The sequence below is a fragment of the Oryctolagus cuniculus genome, chromosome 12 (genome assembly GCF_051225735.1).
Source record: "Oryctolagus cuniculus isolate XC-2025 breed Fujian yellow rabbit chromosome 12, ASM5122573v1, whole genome shotgun sequence".
Classification (NCBI taxonomy): domain Eukaryota; kingdom Metazoa; phylum Chordata; class Mammalia; order Lagomorpha; family Leporidae; genus Oryctolagus; species Oryctolagus cuniculus.
The window spans coordinates 16210736-16233494 of NC_142878.1; the positions used below are offsets into that span (position 1 = coordinate 16210736).

General features: G+C 40.3%; 1 protein-coding gene and 1 pseudogene across 1 annotated transcript in view; both read left to right on the forward strand.

Moving 5' to 3' along the window:
- The window catches only part of LOC149122954 (lipid transport auxiliary protein 1-like), an 89438-nt pseudogene extending 68844 nt beyond the window's left edge, over window positions 1-20594 (forward strand).
- GABRG3 (gamma-aminobutyric acid type A receptor subunit gamma3) overlaps window positions 1-22759 on the forward strand; it is a 679184-nt gene that overhangs the window by 285395 nt on the left and 371030 nt on the right. The gene's annotated exons all lie outside the window — the stretch shown is intronic.

The following is a 22759-nucleotide window of genomic DNA, read 5'->3' on the forward strand; positions in this document are numbered from 1 at the left end:
GGGACTGAAAAAGCAAAGTATTATATGAAAGGGGGACTCCAGCCAGGAACTGGCGACACGTGTTCCCTGAGGAAATGCCCCGGCCACAGCCGTAATTCCTTGGGCAGGTGTACAGCTCTACAGCTGAACCTCTCAGGGACCCAGTGCCAGCCCTGCCTTTTAGGTACTATTTAAGCTTGGAGTATGTATTTAGCTTCTCTGGGCCTTGGTCTCATCTGTCAAGTGGAAATATAATACTTTCTTCCTGTGGTTGCTGAGATGATTAGCTGTGTCAGCAGATTTGGAGCTTAGCCTTCTGCCTTTACATAGTGAGCAGGCTGTGTGGGTTTGCCTTTATCCACCCCTTCCTCCTTGTCTTCACGCATAGGCAGAAGATGCATGCTTGGATCAGAAACTCACTGTTTCAGAGTCTCTGAGCAGGTAGATGGTGGTGTGTGGCTAATGAGCTCTGTGATTATCATATTATTTACTAAATCGTCATCTCCGTTACAGTATTGTTCATTTGACCCACTGTGAAATCTTTATGTTGAAGCTTGTCGTTTTCTCTCATTGATGAATAAAAATTCTCACCCATGTGCAGTGGCCCTCTCCTGTAACACATAATAATTCAGAAGCAAAGGGATCCACTCAAAAGAATGTATTAATTCTTAATTCTTAATTAATGCTAAAAATAGTATTAAGGATTGCTTCCAGGATGATTCAAGAGGCCATGTGGATGCAAACAGCTCCTCTGTAAGAGGAGTTGTAAACATGCCCTCAGCCATGATCCCAGCAAGAAACGGCTAAGGTGCCTGGCACAAAGGAACGCAGTCATTGCTCTTGTGGCATTTGGGAAGTGAAGTAACAGATGGAAGATTCTCTCTCTCTCTCTCTCCCTCTCCCTCTCCCTCTCCCCCTCCGTCACTCCCTCCCTCCCTCCCTCCCTGTGTCTCTCTCTCTTCCTCCATTTCAAGTAGATAAAAAACATTTTAAAATAATTTAAACATTTTAATTTTTGTTGTTATAAAAACATACCATGTCCCCCAAATATTGTCAGTTTTGATGTTCCAGAAACAGGTGTAGTCATTGTACTGAAGGGGCAGAAATGAGTAATAGCTTTCTTACCTATTTTAAGGGTTAAGGCCAACACTCATGACAAAGGTTAAAAGGAGAGAAGAATGTAACAAGTATAGTTAAAGTTTTCAGTGATACATGAGGCTTCAGATTGACAACCCAAAGATCCAGAGGATACTGCCCATACTTAGTCTTACATTTAATGAAGAATGGAAAGGCATGATCTAATGGTAGTAGACTGAAGGAGAAACTCAGCTAGGCCTGTCCATATTCTTCCTGGCCTCTCTGTGTGGCATTCCTTCCTCCCAGGGTTGGGGAAGTCTCCTCTGGAATGAGGGTTTTATGATTTACTATCTGACAAGGTAAGTCAGAGAATATCTTGGACCAGCTCTTTTTTAAGATTTATTTTATTTATTTGAAAGAGTTACACAGAGAGAGAAGGTGAAGCAGAGAGAGAGAGAAAAAGAGAAAGAGAGAGAGAGAGAGAAAGAGATGTCTTCCATTTGCTGGTTCACTACCCAATTGGCTGCAACAGCCAGAGCTGTGCCATTCTGAAGCCAGGAGCCAGGAGCTTCCTCCAGGTCTCCCACGTGGGTTCAGGGGCTCAAGGACTTGGGCCATCTTGTACTGCTTTCCCAGACCATAGCAGAGAGCTGGATTGGAAGTAGAGCAGCCGGGACTCGAACCGGCACCCATATGGAATGCCGATACTGTGGGCGGTGGCTTTACCTGCTACACCATAGTGCCAGCCCCTGGACCAGCTCTTACACAAAAAGGCAGAAGAAGGTTAGAGTAATAATCTTAGGCTTCATTGTTTGCTCTTGGGAAAGAGGTTCTGCTTTCTTTGTCCTGCCTCGTGGAAGTGGAATTCTGGATTCCAAGACTTGCTTTGGGGGAGAATGAGCAGGGAGAGACAGGAGGAGGAGAAGGTCAGAGAGACCTTAGTTCTGTGGCTGCTTCTGAGGCTCTCCAGTGCCCTTTAGTTCAAAGGTGTCAAAGCACCTTATTTTGGGGTATGGTTTTCTAAGCCCCAATATTCCTTATCCTTTCACCCTAGATGATCTGTTTACCCTTGAGGGTCATGCACTTAGACGGACAGCCCATCACAGGTCACCCAGCACAGCCCAGCAAATCTTCAGGTAGTCTTAGTAAGTAGGGGCGGTTACTGAATTACCTCTCGGTTATTCTGGCATTTACTCCACATGACTCAATGTATTTGTGAGATTAGGTACTTATCCCTATAAACCATAGTTCAGTTTAGTCTTATTTCTTCAAACTGGTATGTGGGAAGCTGAGGGTGTGGGTGGGAATTTTGTTTTTCCTTTCGCTGAGCTTGGAGAAAAGCGTTTTCTTTCTTATATGGACATAGTGAATTTTTTGTGGCAAAGGGACATAGCAGAGAGGAGGTCTCCACCAGTTCCACATGAATCGGATCAAGGTATAAAGTTAAGGAGAGAATAGGCAGCTTGTTCTTCTTTAGTAAAATGGCATGGAGCACATTTTTTTTCTTTTCAAAGACAGTCTCTTCAATTCCTGCATCTCACATTCTGCTCTGTTGTATGTCTACCAGGTAAGCACTCCCACTGGGCTTAGGTGGGAAATGCGGTGGCAATCAAAACCCCCAGATGACCCTCCTTTGTGTCACTCTGTGACTTTCCCCAGGGTTTCACTCCCACAAGGCTCACATTTGCTTGAATAACTTCCACCCTCCCCTGGGCCAAAAGACATAGCCCAGACTCAGGGTGGCAGGCAGACAACTATAAAGGGAAAAAATAAAAATAAAAAAACTTCCTCTGCCCTCTGAAGGTTTGATAATGAGTTAATGAGTATATCGAATAAACTGACAGAAGATAGATTAACAGTCTAAAACCAGTTTAATTATGTGCATACACATGGGATCCCACAAATATGACTCAAAGGAGTACTAGATGATTGAAGTTTATATATAACATCCTGAGCTACATAAAGGAATAGCGATTTGAGGTCTATGGAATGAGGAGTGACTAGTCATAGGAGGGTAGGGGAGTTAATGAATAGTGAACAAAGGGTGTTTTTCTATGCAGATAAAGTCTCTTGTGTAACAAAATTTACCTCAATGCAGCCATCTTCTACATATGGATACTTGACCATGTGGATATTTTTTAAGGAATGTAAATTTATTTTACAAAAGAACAGCTTTTCTGAGCTATTCCTGTGTCTTCAGTTGCTCAAAATAATCAGCTCAAAATATGCCAAGGAAATATATTTTGGGGTGCACATTCTTATATCCTACTGTTCTATTTTGGGGTGGTGTTTCCTGAGCTCCAACACCACGTCTGAAATCCAGGCTCTCCTCAAAAAAAAAAAAAACAAAAAACAAAAAACAAACAAAAAAAACTAAGGCGGGTCACTTAGTGGACATATTGCAAGGATCCTTCAGGCTCTAGGAAGAGACCAGAACCTCACGCCTCTCCAGTCTTGTGGAAAATCCCCAGCTGCTAGAATATAGATGGACGTACATCACAGATAGTGTGGCCCACAGCTACCCATCTTCTGTCGGTCAGCAAAGTGAAATGTCCCCTTTCTGGAGGTGATAAAATCGTGACACAGTCATGTATAACCTACACATGCTGCTGCTTGGACATGTTTCCCCGTGAAAAACTGTAAATGCAAGTCTTAAGGTGTTGAAGTGATAATTCCCTCAACTTTGCTTTTCTATCTGCCACAGTTTATGCCGGCATGGCACTTTATTTATGTCCTTACGGGTTAACTCCTCTGCAAGGTAGACGATGTAGATTCCAAATCACACGATGGTGAAGGAAGCACTGAGACATAATCATTCAATGAGTTTAGACCTATTTGTCTTAGGGTCAAAGCTTCTGTGTCTCAGTGGAGGTGTGCTGTCCAACTTGTTTGTGAGTTTTGAATGGAAAACAAGTTAAATGTCTACTTGGTTGTGCAAAATGCTGTGTGTGCACTTCCTGTGGTTGACTGTGAACCTCATGGCCCCTGGGATCATGCCTATGATCTCCATGGTCTATGTAGTCCCTCCTGCATTCATTCTAGGCTTTGTCATGTGGTCCTTTGGGTCACAGGGGTCATAAGCAAACATGACCAAGCCTTGATACCTGTGGCTCATGGGACCTTGTCCTTTTAAGATACTGTACGATGTGAGGAGTCTGGTTTAAGTTTTTTGATAGTGAAGGTCACACAGAGAAAAATCTCAAGCCACCCCAGGGATTCCAGCCCACTACAAAATGTGGGTGAGGAATGAGTCAGTGCCCAGTAAAAACTGCCAGCTAAAGAAGAAGTTATTCGGATGCTTGTTCGAAGATTAAGAGAGACTGCATTTGGGGAACTGCAATAGGGGAAGCATATGGTGTTCAACTCCAAATACAGTAAAGACAGCTATGGATTTATAGCCAGTAAGCAGAGTTGGGGGCTTAGTGGATGGAAAATTGCTAAGACAAGATGTCAAGGGCAGGGGGATCCTTCTTGCAGATAGGCTAAGGAACTTGTTAGATATCAGGGAAGATGAGATACCAAGATTAGGGGATTCTTGTAAAACTGACTTGGCTTACTTGTTGTACTGAAATTGGTTTAGGTGGACTCTTTAAGGTAGGATGAGCTCTAAGGGTCAATGTAGAAGGTTAGTTGAGAAAAGGACACAGAGGAGTCTGGCTAGAATTTAGTCAAGGAGAGACTTTGTCCTCTGTGTAGGAGAGAAGAGTGAAATCTTTCTTTACCCATCACTAGGTTTACAGTTGAGGCCCCTAATAAAAAAAAAATTAACTATAGAAAAGCATACAAATCCATCTAATAAGTTTTGCATGACCTAGGAGCTTTCATAAGGAAATGAGGACCCAAACAAACAGGTTTACAGTTGAGGCCCCTAATAAAAAAAAATAACTATAGAAAAGCATACAAATCCATCTAATAAGTTTTGCATGACCTAGGAGCTTTCATAAGGAAATGAGGACCCAAACCCAAACAAATACATAGAGCTATGTATTTTTTTTTTTTGCTTTAGATTTGACAAAGTAGATGATTATGGAGATGTATGATTAGACAAATGGGGTGTGACCTAGTGGTGACTAACTGGTGGGATTTAACAAAGACTGTTCAGAGTCTCAATTATTCACCTGTGTCTGCAGAAACAAAGGTGCACCTTCCTTCCAGGTATAAGGAGGGCACCTCTCACATGAGCGTCTTATGATTTGTATCAGGGAGATGGACTTTCCTGCCTCTGCTGTTTTTTCAAATGCCACGATGCCATAATTCAGGTTTGCCTAGCCTGAATCCCATCACCTGTGATAGCCTGAAAGGTGTGTTTTGTGTTTTTACCACTGGGGAGTCCATGAACTCCTTAAGTAACTGTGAGAGATTTATGAACAAGAAGGGCTTTAATTTTGTAAGAAATTTGATCTCCCATTAATGTAATTATGTGCAAATAGGAACATAGCATTCTAGGGAATTTCCTATGCAGTGAGAAGATGCAAAGCATCCTATTTTGAGAATTACCTTTGTGATGGAAAACACTTGGGATACAAATTTTCAAAATTCATTCATAATAATTTCAAACTACTCTGTAGACCAGGAGGCCGATGCAAAGAAGCAAGATGGGTATGTATCAGCAATTTATTTTTGGCTGTGTCTTGCCTTTATGTTTATTCCCCTCTGTTTTGTATTTAATGATTTTTTGAATGGTGTGGTGCTTCAGACAGAGGACTGTTTAATAGTATTTAGGATTTTTGTTGATGAAATTTCTGTTCTGCAAGGCTAACAAGTTACGGTTCAGAATAAACCTTTGCATGAGGTTGGATAAGACTGAGGGTTAATCCTTTCCCAGCACCCTCCCTCTCTACCAGTATCCCTCCTGTATTTTTTCTTCTCCTTCCCAATTACTGTGTATTTGACTTTTGAGAATGACATCTGAAAGGTCATCTAATTTTATGTGTATTTCAGGGCAATGACTCACTGAATATGAGAGTTCATATTCTGGTCAAATCATCTCCCACTCTGTGGGAGATAGTCTTTTAGATAGCATGAGGAACATTCATGTATTTGCTAGTGGCATTTTTGGCCATCTCTTCTCTTGATATGGAAAGATAAAAGGAATGTTTAGCAGCAAACAATTAGTATGAGATGAAAGGCAATTAATCTGACTTCTCTCATGCACTTCCAAAATGCACTGGAGCTGTGCTTGTTTTCCACAGGGGAACCCAGAGGTCAGAAATTGGGCTGTAGCTTTTGGCAAATTACTTCTCTATGCAAGCAAATGAGGCACAGGGTTTAAAATGTCCTTGTGAGGAGGAGGAATGTAAGAGACAGCTGAGCTCAAAGGCTAGAGATGACATTACCATTGATGGAAGGTGAGCCAGGCAGCAGCTTCATCCCTAATACAACTCAATCTTCTCATTGAACTGTGAGAGTTTGTATGTGTTAGGTTATTGTATTTTCGAGGTTAAAAATGTTATTTACTTATTGATTTTTACTGAAATTCAAAAAACTCAGTTAATTCACACCTAGTTACTCCTCCATACTAAAGTCTGGCAATCCTCTGCTGGCCATGATTCACCACTATTCTAAGTGTTTTATATACAGTACATTTAAAGTATTTCATTATTCCTTTTCATTTATTTGAAAGGCAGACAGAGATCTTCCAAATGCTAGTCCCTACACCCCTCAAATACCCACACCAGCAAGGACTGAGCCAGGCTGGAGACAGGAGCCCAGAACTCTACCCGAGTCTCTCACAGAAGTGGCAAGAGCCCAAGCACTTGAGCCAATATCTGCTACTTCCTAGGCTGCATTATCAGGAAGTTGTATTGGAAGCTGGGATGCTTGGACTCATAGAGGCACTTCCAGTATGAGATTCAGGAAACCCAAGCAATGGCTTAACCTGCTGTGCCTCAATATCTGCCCCCTTTATACACTGTGTTTGGAATGGTAATTAGCAGCCTTCCTCTCTTTATGCAAACTGGTTAGTCATTTCAAGAGACACACTGAATTTAATGTTAACTTATAAATGCATGAGGTTCTTGAGTCCCTCATATTACTCTTGATGAAAATTAATCAGTCCATTTGATGTGTTTAAATTGGAAAAAGTATAAGAAAATGTATAGACTACTGATGCCCCCTGATTTTATTGGTTTAAAAGTTGTCAGAAGCAAAATGGAGCCTCTTGTATCACACTCTAACAAACAAACAAATAAATAAGTAAGTAAATAAAACAAACCAGGATATTATGAGCAGGTGCAGAGAGAGAGAGAGAGAGACCCCTTTCAGAGATTTCTTTCTTTAATGTACATGTCTCTTTAAAAGGATCACTTTTCAGCACTTTTCCTATGTTGGCAGTTTTTCAAAATTACACTTACAAGAAAGAGGCATATTTTGGTGTATTATGTTTGGTTTTCTACAGTCTGTTTGGAGTGGCATGTCCTGAACCCTATCAGATCCATAGTACAGATGCAGAAGACTTGAATATTTTTGATTAATCCAAACTCAGAAAGCGCAAAAGATAAAAGGATTTTGTCTGAGTTCTTAGGAGTTGCATGCCAGGAGACGGTAGTTCAGGCAGACCCAACGAGGGCATGAGAAGTGGGAGCTTATACAGGCTCTTGGATGTTGAGGAGGAACAGGAGCTACATGACAAAGAAACGTGAAGAAAAGGATGTGTGATCAGAACAGAAATGCACAAAGAATGAGAGTCTTAACACCTGATGATATGAATCTTGAGCCTGTGGTCACAGACAGTCCAGGTCAAAGGGTGTAGGTAACCTAAGTTCAATTACAGGGAGCAGCTGGCAACATGCGTAAGTCCTGCTTCCTAATGGTCTCCTGATCCCATTGTGAAAATCTCATTTAACATTGCTTTTGTTGTAATTTCCTTGTATTTTCACAGTATAAAACACATCTACTGTGCCTGGAAGCCCTCAAGAGAAATGTTGTTAATTCCTACTACTACACTTCTGATTTCTCAGAGAGCTGCATGAAGTCAATCAGTCTCAAAGTGTCTAACTGATGTTTTCATCAATAGCCTCAGAAGTGGAAAGGGAGGCTGTGAAAGTAGATATGAGGTCCTTTACACATAATCAGAATCCCTCACTTCCATTTCACTTCATAAATTCTTTGTAAATGACGAAGATTCAAGGCAGAGTGATGCCTAGAAGTGCAGTAAGGGGTAAAAGCCTGCTTTGCACACGTTTATCCTTTCTCTGGAACGGAAGTTAAGGGATGTGTTACTTAAGTAAAATCCTAAAGCTCTAGAAGTTTCAGCACATTTGAATGAATGAAGACCTGAAACCAAAAGGATTTAAAGAATAAGAGTGGGAATAAGAGAGGGAAGAGATGTGCAATTCGGGACATGCTCAAGCTGACTTACCTCAAACGGTAGAGTTAGAAACATACCAGGGGATTCCAATTCAATCCCATCAAGGTGGCATGTACCAATGCCATCTCACTAGTCCCAGTGATCAATTTCTGTTCACAATTGATCACAATGATAGGACTAAGAACCAAAGGGATCACATCAACAAGAATAGTGTCTGCAAATACTAGCTGATAGAATCAAAAAGGGAGAGAATGATCCAACATGGGAAGTGAGATACACAGCAGACCCATAGAATGGCAGATGTCCTAAGCAGCACTCTGGCCTCAGAATCAGCCCTTAAGGCATGCGGATCCGGCTGAAAAGCCCATGAGAGTATTTCAGGCATGGAAAGCCAAGACACTCTGGGGGGAAAAAAAAAACCTAAATGAAAGATCTCCGCGAGTGAGATCCCAGTGGAAAGAATGGGTCATCAAAGAAGGAGGTACCTTTCTCTGAAGGAAGGAGAGAACTTCCACTTTGACCATGGCCTTGTCTAAAAATTATCAGAGTCGGTGAACTCAGGGGGCTTCCATAGCCTTGGCAACTCATGACAAGAGCCTAGGGTGATTACTGATGCCATAAACAAGAGTGTCAATTTGCTACATCAACAACAGGAGTCACTGTGCACTTACTCCTCATGTAGGATCTCTGTCCTTAGTGTGCTGTACATTGAGATTTAATGCTATAACTAGTACTCAAACAGTATTTTTCACTTTATGTTTCTGTGTAGGAGCAAACTGTTGAAATCTTTACTTAATGTCTGCTAAACTGATCTTCTGTATATAAAGAGAATCGAAAATGAATCTTGATGTGAATGGAAGGGGAGAGGGAGTGGAAAGGGGAGGGTTGCGGGTGGGAGGGACGTTATGGGGGGGAAGCCATTGTAATCCATAAGCTGTACTTTGGAAATTTATATTCATTAAATAAAAGTAAAAAAAATAAAAATAAAAAAAATAAAAATAAAAAAAGAAATCAGATATATAATTGCATATGGATTTTTTTAAAAAAAATTATTTCTAGAGTTGTTGCAAACAAGAACAACTTGGAAATTATCCTTCACATTTTCTTTTTCTTTTTTTTTTAAGATTTTTATTTATTTATTTGACAGGCAGAGTTACAGACAGTGAGATAGAGAGAAAGGTCTTCCTTCCGTTGGTTCACTCTCCAAATGGCTTCAACGGCCAGAGCCGTACCAATCCGAAGCCAGGAGCCAGGTGCTTCTCCTGGTCTCCCATGGGGTGCAGGGCCCATGCACTTGGGCCATCCTCCACTGCCTTCCCGGGCCGCAGCAGAGAGCTGGCCTGTAAGAGGAGCAGCCGGGACTAGAACCGGCACCCATATGGGATGCCGATGCTTCGGGCCAGGGCTTTAACCCACTGAACCACAGCGCCAGCCCCAATCCTTCACATTTTCTAAGACGATTGAAATGTATCCAGCCCTGGACTTCCAGGATTATGATGCTGGTTTGATAAGGGGCTAAGGTGGACCTTGAAGCCTGTGGCCAGTAGCAGCAACTGCTGTATAGTCAGGTAGGTGGACCTTGCCATGTCCAAAAAATGCAAAGAAAAATGCTCCAATGACTCAAATTAATAGAAACAGTGGTAGGTTGGCACAATTTTCATTAGGTACAAGAGGCAAATTGTGCCACAGAATAAACACCAATTAATACACTGAATACATTTAAATGTATAGTTTTAAATCAGCTAACAAGTTATTTTATACCAGCTGCATAGACAACATAAAACTTTGGTACAATAATTAGCCGTGTGAGACATCATTGCCCATTTGACTTATAGGACTGTTCCTAGGGACTTAGAATGACATATTCCACTTATTGGTTTTATAGCCAAGCAGGCTTATTCTTCACCTACAAAATAAGATGAACGATAGTACCTAATTTGAAAGATTCCACTGAGGTGTAAAGCAAATTATAGGTGTGTATATGTATTTAATTGTGTTTATACCTATTATGCTTAGACTGACCTTGGTCCTGGTGAACATTTTTTGCTGTCTCCCAGAGAAAGGAAGGAGGGAGAAGGTTGGGAGAGGAAGTGTTTCAGACCCTGTGTTGATTTGACATTTGTAAGATGAAACATTTTATCTGTCCTACTGGACCTAATGTGAAACAATTGTCGTGAAACACTATGTTCAGTGGAATCAATGATGGCAAATTTGCCACTCCTTTTTTTTTTCCTTCACTTTTGCTCCTTATCAGATATGTGAGGAATCAGACATCAGAGATGCTGGAATTTATGCTTCATAAAAAGCAATAGCAAAAGTTGTAGCTGTTTGATGTGTTCAAACTGATCAAGTTGTTGGGAGAGACCACGTTGTCTAACCATAGGTCTGTAGTCCAGCAGGAAGAGCTAAGATTCGACCTGTTTGCTGTGCTCTCTGTCCTGCTTCCCCCTCAACACTGCCTGAATTGGTGACTTGGGAGAGCAATAGTTCATCTTCATGCTTGCTATTTCATGTTAGGGAGACAGTGTGGGAGGACATGTGGAGGGGAGCACCCTTCCAGGTTTTGGACTGTGAATTAAGTCGATATAAGACAGATTAACAAGAGGGGGCCAGTGTTATGGTGTAATGAATTAAACTGCCACCTGCCTTGGCAGCATCCCATATGGGTGCTGGTTCATGTCTTAGCTGCTCTGCTACCAATCCAGCTCCCTGATAAATGCACCTGCGAAAGCAGCAGAAGACGGCCCAAGTCCTTGGGCCCCTGCACCTATGTGGGAGACCTGTGTGAAGCTCCTGGCTTCTAGCTTTTGCCTGGCCCAGCCCTGGCTGTTGTGGCCATTTGGGTAGTGAACCAGCAGCTAGAAGATCTCTCTGTCTCTCCTCTCACTCCCTGTAACTCTGCCTTTCAAATAAATTAAAATAGAAGAACAAAAATCTAAAAAAAAAAAAAAAAGATTAACAAGAAAAAAGGTATACAAATGCATTACATGCATAGGAGAATCACATAAAAGAAACATGGATTTTCCCAAACCCAGTGAGGTCTGGAAGCTTAAATACTCAATTTGTAGGGGAGAGAGAAGGGGGCGTAGGCAAGTTAGGAGAGACAAATGGTTTGGGAACAGAAGAATAGACTCTAATAATAGATGATGGCCTATGACATAGCATCTAGCATGTTGTCCACATCCAGCAGAATTGCTGGGATCTGAGTTGCCCTTCCCTGGCTGATGAGATTCCCAGGGAGGGAGTCTATGAAAATTGAGTTATTTTTAAAGGATCTGTCCTTAGGCAGATAAGGGGAGCTCAGAGGAAAAATTGACTTGAATCTGCTCCCAGAGCCCATAGTTCAAAATAATCACCACACCAAGCTGATATAAGTTGATGTGGCATTTCTTGTATTTCTTCACATGGAAAGATATGAAGTTCCACAGATTTGAGTGAGAATTTTATTGAATTATGTGGCCTCACCCTTCCATCCTGATACGTAATATGAGAACAATATGATGGAGAATAGTACAAATTATAGCCCCAAACTCTGTTAGACAGATCACTGATTAAATAATTATTCTGCATACATCCTAATTCTCTTGTTTACAAATGAGTTGGTCATGTTGAATATTTTAATCACTTTCAGGTTTATTTCCCAAGACAAGGCAAAGTAAAGTTCCTCAGAACTCATAGTTGCTGAACAACTATAAGTATGCTTCAAAAGGTTCCTAGACAATAGAATTAAAAGAAATATTTATTGTGGCACAAAAAAAAAACTTAAAATTTTTGCATGTGAGGTATCTTCAAAAAGATGAATAGTGTTTATAATACACAAAAACTGCTTGGATTTTAAAGCATTTCTTATGCCAAAATTAGCTTATCTTTTATTCCATGTCCCATGAGCTTTTTGAAGTACCCCGATACGAATTTAATTCATCTGAATTCCCAAAGGAAGTCAGCATCAGTACTACACTGCACCAACCTGGAGGGGTTAGAAATCCTACAAATGTTTCCACATACATCATAGTCGTTAGCATTTCAATAGATAAAATAAAATCAAAAGTTTGAATTTAGGGGAATATTTGATAAATGTTGATTCTTTAAAAATGAGCATAATCTTAGTAGTAATAATCTTAGTAGTAATACTATAAATAGTTTAATCTTAGTAGTAATAGTATAAAGTTTAGTATGACCTTTGCAATGGCTGGCTTTGTACACCTAAATATTCCCAGATTTTAATTTTATTTATTTAAAATTTATTTATTAATTTATTATTTATTTATTTAAAACTATTTATTAATTTATTTAAAATGAAGTGAGACAGAGACAGACAAAGACAAAGAGGTCTCTGATTCACTAGTTCACTCCCCAAATGCCTGCAGCCGCTGGGGCTGAGACATGCCAAAGCCAGGGGCTTGGAGTTCATTCAAGATATCTCATATGAGTGGCAGGGACCATCCACTTGTGACATTACCTGCTGTCTCCCAAGTGGTGTCCATTAGCAGGAGGCTGGAAGCAGAAGTGGAGCCAGAACTGAAACCCATGATTTGAGATGTGAGTGTCCCAAGTGGCGTTTTATCTATTTTGCCAATTGGTGCCCTGCTTTGCATATTTCTAATCACAAAAATATGCCTGAATTTGGTAGAATAATTTTAAATACTTCTTTCTCTAATATTCAAGGATCATGAAGTTGTTCAGAAATCATGTGTCTTATTCCTAAAAGTTTTACCTAACTTATTAATAGATATGCACTTGGGTCTAAGGGATGAAAAATTACTCTATCTATTTGAATATAATGATTTCTAGGGGTTTTCAGAAAATAGGTTTCTCAGTTATCTTAGAAAGCAAATGATAGTGGACAGTCATTCATAATTGCTCTTATGTAACCATGTTCATTTCTTCAAGCTTCCACAGCAGTTATCTAAGATCTTTTAACATTATAAAGTAGTACTAATTTATATGCTTGGACTTACAGCTAATTGTATTGTGATAAATTATCATGTCGTTATTATAATACCAATAATGGTTGGTTATGCAGTCAATGTTGAATTCAGCCATTTAACACTGATGCCTTGGAACCTTATGAAAATGACTAGTGAATTAGTACTATCAATTACTTAATAATTTTCCTAAAATTTAAACTTAAGAATGGCAACCCACACAAACCTGCTGGGGTCTCCCACTTGCTCTAATATTGAATTGTCAATTGTCATGTTGACTTTCTTTCTAAGCCCTCTACATTTTATTATGCATAAGATCAGCCTACAATTTAAAAAAAAAAAAAAAAAAAGGTGAATTAGTCACAGTTCATATTATGGCCAGCAAGACAATGAAAGCCTCAGGCTGAGCCCTTTGACCAAAGAGCAGTGCCACTGCACACACCTACCTGCTCATAGCTCCTGATGAAGATGCAGGTTCCCAGTGCCAGAGGCTGGGAAGATGAGATACAGAAGGCAGGATCCATGGCTCCTTGACTAGGAAGGGTAGTGAATGAATTCTGCAAGTGATCATTTCTTTTTGTGATGAATTATATGATTTGGGGAACTTATCTCACAATTAGCTAATATGTTTACAAACAATCTCATACTGTTTCTTAAAACATGCACTGGAAAAATTAAATTTTTTATTTTGTGTTATCTAAATAAATCTTATCTAATATTCTTGACACTATCCTTAATATTTTTTTAAAAAGGGAATTGTGACTGAATTGTATCAGCAAAGAGCATTAACACATCTATTTAAATGCATTAATATGAATCTAAGCTTAGGTACTACATATTTATTTTTAAATAGAGGCTGATATTTAAAAATTTTGTTATCCAAGAATGGATCTGGTGAGTGACTTTCATGAAGACTTCATTTATTTATATTTTTATTATTGTGATAATGATTTGTAAAATGTTGATTCCAATGCTGCACTGAACATGGTTAGTTAATATTTTTATATAACCCTTTTTCCAGCATAGTGGTATTTACTATTTATTCATTTATTTTAGGTCCTGAAATTTTTTATCAGGTAAAATTTTACATGGAATTGTGATAAAACCATTTGTTTTTACTGAACTGGGGTCAAAACTAAACCCTCTCATCTCCATCAACTTCACATCCCTTCGTCAAGCCCTCTCCCAGGCAATATGTAGATAACTCTACATATTCCAAGCATCGGCAGGAACCAATGTGAAAATGACGGATTTAACACACGCTAAGGAATTGGATTAACTTTTCTTGAAGAGGTGAATATGAATTGTGTTTTTGAAAGTCTTTCCCATCAAGAATTTTACATGTATTCTACAATACCTGAATTCACAATGGGTCATTTATCATGAGAGCTTTATGTCAGTGTGAGTTGGAAACCTCAGTCTCTGCTACAGAATGAGAGTGCCAGCATTGTCTCTTTTGTTTTCTCCTGTCTTCCCACCACCTTAATTGATCAAGTTTGATATTTGCTGACACTTTTCCAGAAATATTGTGTAAAGTAGAAACTGATTTACAGCAATAAGGTGACTGTGAATGTCATATGTCCTTCTGTGGCAGATAGCACTCTATGATCTTCATCACATTTTCTGATTTAATGTGCAAACTAGATATTTGGTGACAGGAACGTGTTACAGTTAAGCATGTTTGGATACTGCATCCACACATCTCACTTTCCATTGAAATGTTCTCTTTCATGCACTGTTTGTTTCTTGATACATATTAGTCACTATTGTATTACCTGGTTAGTAGTCCAAGTTGATTAAGCCATGCAAGCCAGATTTCTTGCCTTGGTGTACCTCTTCTCCTTAAATGAATGACAAGAGATTTTGTATTTTTCCTTTTTATTTTTTCCTCAGAAAAAGTCTACTTTTGAGAAGAGCCAGAACTAGATTCAGTATTACTAGTAGTGACTCTATTTAAGAATGGAATTTGAGGAATAGCAACACAGACCAAGTATTAGTGACTTAGCCATCCAGAGGGAGTCTGAAGATAGTTAAGAACTAACATGACAACTCCATGAAATAGTGCAGGAGCCAGGCTCCTCCTTCCTAGCTCGGCTCTGTCTTGAGTGCTGCTTTCAGTCACAGGTCGCAGAGCTTGCCTGGACTAACTGCTGCACCAGCTTGTGAGGCAGGAGGAATGAGGAAGGGTGTGAGAATGAATCACAGACACTCAACACACAGCATGAAATCTTTTTAGCTAACACTCACACTTGTGGCTCCACCAAATTGAGAAGGTGGCTTGAAAATTCTGTTCCTTTGGCTGAACGTGTTTTCAGGGGTTCTCTTGCAGGGAAGTAAAAGGAAGAGGTTAATGGGAAGCAAGCAGATGTCTCCACCATACTGTGACATTTGCTTGATTGCTTTGGGGTTAGCATCATCATTTTTAAAATCTTTAGGTATTTGCAATTAAGACAGGCTGTATCTTACCAAATTATTGGCTAACTAAGGACAACTCAGTTAGGTCTGACTTGAGTGAGTGCTAATTTACATAGAAATTAAAATTTGCTCATATTACTTTGGTTAAAAAAATTGAGTCCAACATCTCATGTGCTATAAAAGGATTCAATTTATTGCTAATAATTCCCAATAAGGACCAAGATCTTCTAAGAATCCAATGTATTTATGAACCAATGCTTAAATTTCTCTCTATTCAGTTGAAACTAAGAGTTAGTGAGTATTCGATCTTGATTTGGCTGAACAGGATTAACAGCAGTGCATTTGGGGCAAGCATTTGCTAAGGAGTCTGGAGTTTCAACACAAAAATGCCTGGGTAAAAAAATATTTAATTTGGAGTAATTTGCTGTTGGGTAACTATCAGATTATTCCTCAATAATTAAAAATGAGCAATATTACATGTCTCTCAGAGAGCTTGGCACACAAATATTGGTTAGGTTGTAAATATTAATTGAAAGAATCAATGAATAAATTGAAGCACTTAAAACAGTTTATTTGTGTCTAAATTCCTGTTTCTTCTCAACATCCATTAAGAAATTAGAGATGTTGCAGCTGCATGAATCCAAGGAGAAGTAGGACTGTGAGAGTCACCATAAATTATTATGAGCCATCACATTTTCAACTCTGCCTGGGATGACAGGCTTCAATAGCCAATCACATCAACTTCCCATTTTCTGTATTTAGTGATAAGGAATATTAGTAATTACAACTCTCTTATTATAATTACTAGATAAGTCAACACTTGATAAGGAGCAAGGTGCATGTTTTCAGTTCAAGTACAAGAAAGAAGACAGCTTAATGCTGCCATCTTTGAAAATGTGAAAATAAATAACACTCAAAAGAAAAAAGCAAATGCAATTTTTTAACTTACTATAATCAAGAGGCCAGACACCGTGAGTTGCATTTGTCAGAGACTTTAAAGGCTGGAGGCCCAGCATCATGAGATAGCAAGTTAAGCTGTCATTTCTGATACGGGCATCCCATATCAAAGTGCCGATATGAGTTCTGACTGCTTTGCTTCCAATCCAGATTCTTGCTAATATGCCTGGGAAAGCAGCAAAAGATGACCCAACTGTTGGACCCTTGCCACCCATATGGGAGGCCTGGATGACTTCTGACTTTGCCATCGTGTAGAACTAACTGTTGTAGCTATTTGAGGAGTTAACCAGTACATGGAAGATCTCAAGCTTGCTCGCTCTATCTATCTATCTATCTATCTATCTATCTATCTATCTAAGTGTGTAGGTAAAGGGACAAAAAGGAAGCATCAAGGATCCTCTGATTGGAAGTTATTTTCATGGGGACACAGAGACAGCTAACTAGAAGCTGAGCATTCTATAGTATTGATCAGGGGCTCATATGTGCCTTTCTCTTGTTGTTAAGATGAAAACAGAGGTAAAACTAAGGAATCTGGAAGTTACTGACCAAGTTGTGAGAATATCTGCTGCCAATTGTTGCAGAGTTTGTAGTTTGGTTCCCTGTACTCGTTGCAGCAGTTTGTGGCTCAGAATTCAGTTTGTATACTTGATCTGGCCATTGTCCATTTTTATGTTTACTCTTTAATACCAGTTTTTTAATACAGCTATTAATTAGTAATAATGATATTTGAAGGATATATTCTTAAACATCATGGTAGAAAATTCTATAGGAGAAAGGACCCCAAATTAAAGTTTTATCAGTAAATAGAACTTTTCTCAATCTCACATTTAAGGCTTATTTTGTTGTTTCTGATTGTTTATTTATTTTGGATTTGTTTAATCAGAAATTAATAGATGAGGGTTAGGGAAACTGAAAAGAAAAGTATTTGGCATATTATGGAGTGTTGTGCAAGGACTAGTTTCTGATCACTGAGGAGAAATTGAGAGGGAATAGGTAGCATCACTCCTTAACTTGCTTGGAGATAAAGAGCATGTGGATATAAAGACATTTAAGAGGCCAATTTGAAAAAATACCATCATTCTTTGTGCATCAGGGGGCCAAGCTGTTTATCAGGGTTTGGAAAATGAAACAGAAAGGAAGGTGTTCTATGAGCTATAGTTTTCTCCTGGAAGCAAATGTATTAATGGATTTAATACAAATTGTAAAGTTAGCACCACAACAAAGGGTGCACAAGGATGGGCAGAAGCCAAAGGAGAGTGAATGCAAGGAAGATGAGGACAATGCTGCCTTTTGGGGCTGGTGAATTGCAAGCAGTTCTTGGGAAAACTACTGGGATCCAGGGCATTTATCTTAGCTAATAGAGAACATGGTATCCACTGTCAGGTACCATTATCTTCTACCTATATTGGAAGTCATGTTCACTCCGTTTGATGCTTACTTAACTTGCAGTATGTATCTTGACTAGCTACTATATTTTTTAACTGTGATGTCATTTGAAAGACAAAGTTACAGAGAAAGGCTGAGCCAGAGACAGAGAAAAAGATCTTCCATCTGCTGGCTTACTCCTTAAATGATTGCAATGGCCAGAGCTGAGCTGATCCAAAGCCAGGAGCCAGGAGCTTCTTCTGGGCCTCCCACATGGGTGCAGGAGCCCCAGGACTTTGGCCATTTTCTACTGCTTTACCAGGCTGAGAAAGCAGAGAGATGCATCAAAAGTGGAAAAGCCAGGACTCCAACTGGCTCCTATATGAGATGGTGGCCCTGTGGGCCAGGGCTTTAATCCACTGCACCACAGTGCTGGCCCCCCTATTTTTCCTTTTTTAAAAATATCAGGAACAGTGAGTAAATGTGTGTGTGTGTTTGTGTGTGTTTGTGTGTGTGTGTGTGTGTGTTTGCTTAAAAATCTATGGGAGGGCCGGCGCCGCAGCTCACTAGGCTAATCCTCCGCCTTGCGGTGCTGGCACACCGGGTTCTAGTCCTGGTCGTGGCGCCGGATTCTGTCCCGGTTGTCCCTCTTCCAGGCCAGCTCTCTGCTATGGCCCGGGAGTGCAGTGGAGGATGGTCCAAGTCCTTGGGCCCTGCACCCCATGGGAGACCAGGAGAAGCACCTGGCTCCTGCCATCGGAACAGCGCGGCGGCCATTGGAGGGTGAACCAACGGCAAAAGGAAGACCTTTCTCTCTGTCTCTCTCTCTCACTGTCCACTCTGCCTGTCAAAAAAATTTAAAAAAAAAATCTATGGGAGATTCTTCTTTTTATGTATACTCCCTGGGTGATATGTACCGAATGATAAAGCAGGACTCCCCTCCTCAGTCCTGTTGGGTGCCATACAGGGAGATGCATCACTCTAATAACCGAAGAAAGCCCCACCAAGATGAGCTATCTTCCTCTTCTGTGGTGGGAGTGAAAAGGAGAGGCCACCATGGGAGGTGAGGCACGATCTGAGCCTTGACATGTGATTTTGGCCAGGTAGCACGTACCAGGCAGAAAGAACATGTGAAATAGTTCATAAAACAGACTGACTTTTTGCAGCAATATATTTTTCATGAAGCGAAGGTCTTCATAGGGCAATGTGGATGAAATGAAATAACATTGATAAAAACAGAATGTCTTGTGCTTAATTAACTCTCAATGATGGTATTGATTATTTTTGAGCAAATATATTAATGCGTTGTTAAAATTATTGAGAATCACTTTGCTAAAAATTAGATTTTCCTAAAAGCTCTCTTCAAAAGTCTGCCAAATTATGCAGTAGATATCCATCCAGAAACCTCAGGCAGTTTGGATGCATTCTCTTTATCCATTTTTTTATTCAAAATAAATAAATAAATTTGAAATATATTTAGAAGACTCTAACTCCAAGATAATATAATATTCTCTTTATATAGAGAAAATGAATTCTAATAGAAGAATATTTATGAATCAGGTAATCTTTGTATGAATAATTTTCTTGCTATGTAGTGTTCCATTTCCAAGTGGAAATCAATGTGCAATCATAAAGAGATATCTACTACAGAGTAATTGTTCTTATCTAAAGGTTAAATACCATTTGATACAAGTATAGAAGCCATTAACACCATGCAAAATTCTTTAGAGTTTTTCCTTTAAGGAAAGTACTTGCCCCCATCCACCAGATTGTATACCAGTTCTGGCTTGGTCTTCCCCCATATGGAAATGGCTGGGGAATTCCGGGGAACCCATACACCACTGCTTTGGTGCAACCTGGGCAGACAAGGTAGGGTAGTAAGTTAAACTTGAGCGGTTTTGTGTAGGGTAGGTAGGCCAAGGTGTCCAGCAGTAACTGGCTGTCTGGGATGAACATTGTGCTGGTTATAGCCCAATGGAGTCAGGTATGTATACTGCTCTCTATTTTTATGAATAGGCAAATCATGCACTTTGCAATAACATATAGAAGGGGACCTCATGCCCCTGTGGGACAAAATGCCCGCAAGAATTTGAAAGAGGTGATTGACATTTGACTATCCAGAGTTCAGGATATTAAGTATGAACCCTAGCTCATGTGGATAAAGATGCAAGACTGCTGTAGCTTGAGACTCAGGGGAATCAGAGTTGTTACAACTACTTGTGCAGAATGAGAGGTCTGGAAGCCATCTGTACATCTGAGATTGCATTTTGTGCAGAAGGCCAGCTTCCTGGTTCCTTAATGGGCAGAAATTTCTGCTCCTACCTAGATCTGTGAAACACTAGTACTTTCTTTTAAGAATGTGTGTAAGGCCCTCATTAATACCTTGCTGGATGGCTCTGAGACAGCCCGTTGTGGGACAGGGGTCTTTGTCCAGAATGAGTACATAGGTGCACTAACAAGAGGCTTTGAGTGAGCTGGCCACTGTAGTGAAAACATGAATTGGAAGCACTCAGTGACAACACCTGTCAACAGCCAAAGACCTAACTTAGTCCCCTGAAATCCCCTAACAACCATCCAGGTGATATACTTCCCTCCAGTCAGAAGAGTAAATGTGCAAGTGCTTCCTCTAATTCAAGCACTTTAAGGACAACTCTAACACACTGGAGAGTACTCTGTGGTGGAGCTGAAGGACTGTCACTGTAGACTGAGCCAGACAGAAGCAGTATGCAAGTCAGGTTGCTCACTGGGCAACCCGTGGGCTATCTGGCTCAGCAGGTCCACATATATCAGCTGAGGTTTCCCAGTGTTTTCCCAATGTTTCCAGATTTCATAGATCTTACACAATGGTCTCCAACCCCTTATTATGGGCATTTTCAGAACATCAGCTCAGACTTTATTTTCCCCTAGTAACACTTTCTCTGGATTTGAATTCAGATATTATTCTTAATGTTTTTGTCAAAGCTTCATTAAAAATCTTTATTTGGTTGGCAACAAGCATCATGGTGTAACACATCAAGCCAGCGACATTTAGGATGACCACTTCCCATATCAGAGTGCCAATTGGAGTCCTGACAACTCCACTTCTGATCCTGAGAGGCAGTGGATGATGGCCCAAGTATTTGAGTTTCTGCCACCCACATGGGAGAACTGGATGGAGTTGCTGCCTCCTGGCTTCAGCCTGGCCCAGCTTTGGCTGTTGCAGGCTATTAGGGCTACTAGGGACCATCTTTTTGTCACTCTGCCTCTCAAATAAATAAACATTTAAAAAACAAGATTGTCTCTTTTAAAAATATATCTTAGGACTAATATTGTGGTGCAGTGGGTTAAACCAGTGCTTGCCATGCCAGCATCCTCTATGGGAGAGGCAGTTCAAGTCCTGGCTGCTGCATTTCCAATCCAGTTTCCTGCTAATGCACCTAGCAAAGCAACAGATGATCAAGTACTTGGACCCCTGCCACCCATGTGAGAGATATGCATGGAGTTCCTGGTTCTTGGCTTCAAATTGGCCCAGCCTGGGCTATTGTCATTTAGGGAGTGAACAAGCAGATGGAAGATTTCTCTCTCTCTCTTTCTCTGCCTCTCTTTCTTTTCCATACTCTTCACCCTACCTAAAAAGGCTTTCTTTATCTTTTTCCAATCTTTAAAATTGAGTTTAATAATAAATTTGGACAAATGTTTACTTGAGGCATTACTCTGGTGTCTAACACTAGGAATTCTAATCTAACATTAGTTGCCTTGAATTAAAGTGATCACAGACCTAATTAGATAAATATTGTGGTTATCATGATCTGATTATTAAGTAGTGATTTGCAAAGACCTGCCATGAAAGAAATTTTCTTCTGGTTTTATAAATATTAAAAGGCAGCACTGTTGCAAAAAAAAAAAAAAAAAAAGAAAAGAAAAAGAAATGTGACCTGAATATGAGAATGTGCTAAATAGCATTGTGATTTACAAATGTTTCTCTTGCTTGGTGATTACATTTTGTGTACAAAATATACACCACTGTTTTTAAATTATCTTATATGTACCACTCTTCTCCTTGTGAGTTCTGGAGCCCTTCCGCTTCCCTCTTCTAATCTTTTATCCTCCTGCTCCCACCATACCCATCAACTCTCCTCAGCTGTGCTGAGCCCCTCTTGGGCTACCACCTTTGATTGTGTTCTGACTCTGCAAGGACAATGATCTATCTATTAGTGCTTAACTTGGCATGGATTCAGCCACACTATCCTCTGTAACATTTCCATATGCAGAAACCTCTGACTTTAATCCTTATTCTAACAGGTCGTCTTAAAATACCACCCTAACCCTGACAAGAAAGAGAACAGCGGTGCCCTTCAGGAGATGAAAAACTACCACCACCAGCACCATCACCACCACCACCATAACTACCACCACCACCACCACTGCCACTACCACCACCACCACTACCACCACCACCACCACCACTACCACCACCACCACTACCACCACCACCACTACCACCACCACTACCATCACTACCACTACCACCACTACCACAACCACCACTACCACCACTATCATACCACCACCACCACTGCCACCACCACCACCACCACATCCACTACCACCACCACCAACACTACCACCACCACCAATACCACCACCACCACTACATCCACTACCACCACCACCAACACTACCACCACCACCAATACCACCACCACCACTACATCCACTACCACCACTACCACCACCACCACCACCACTACCA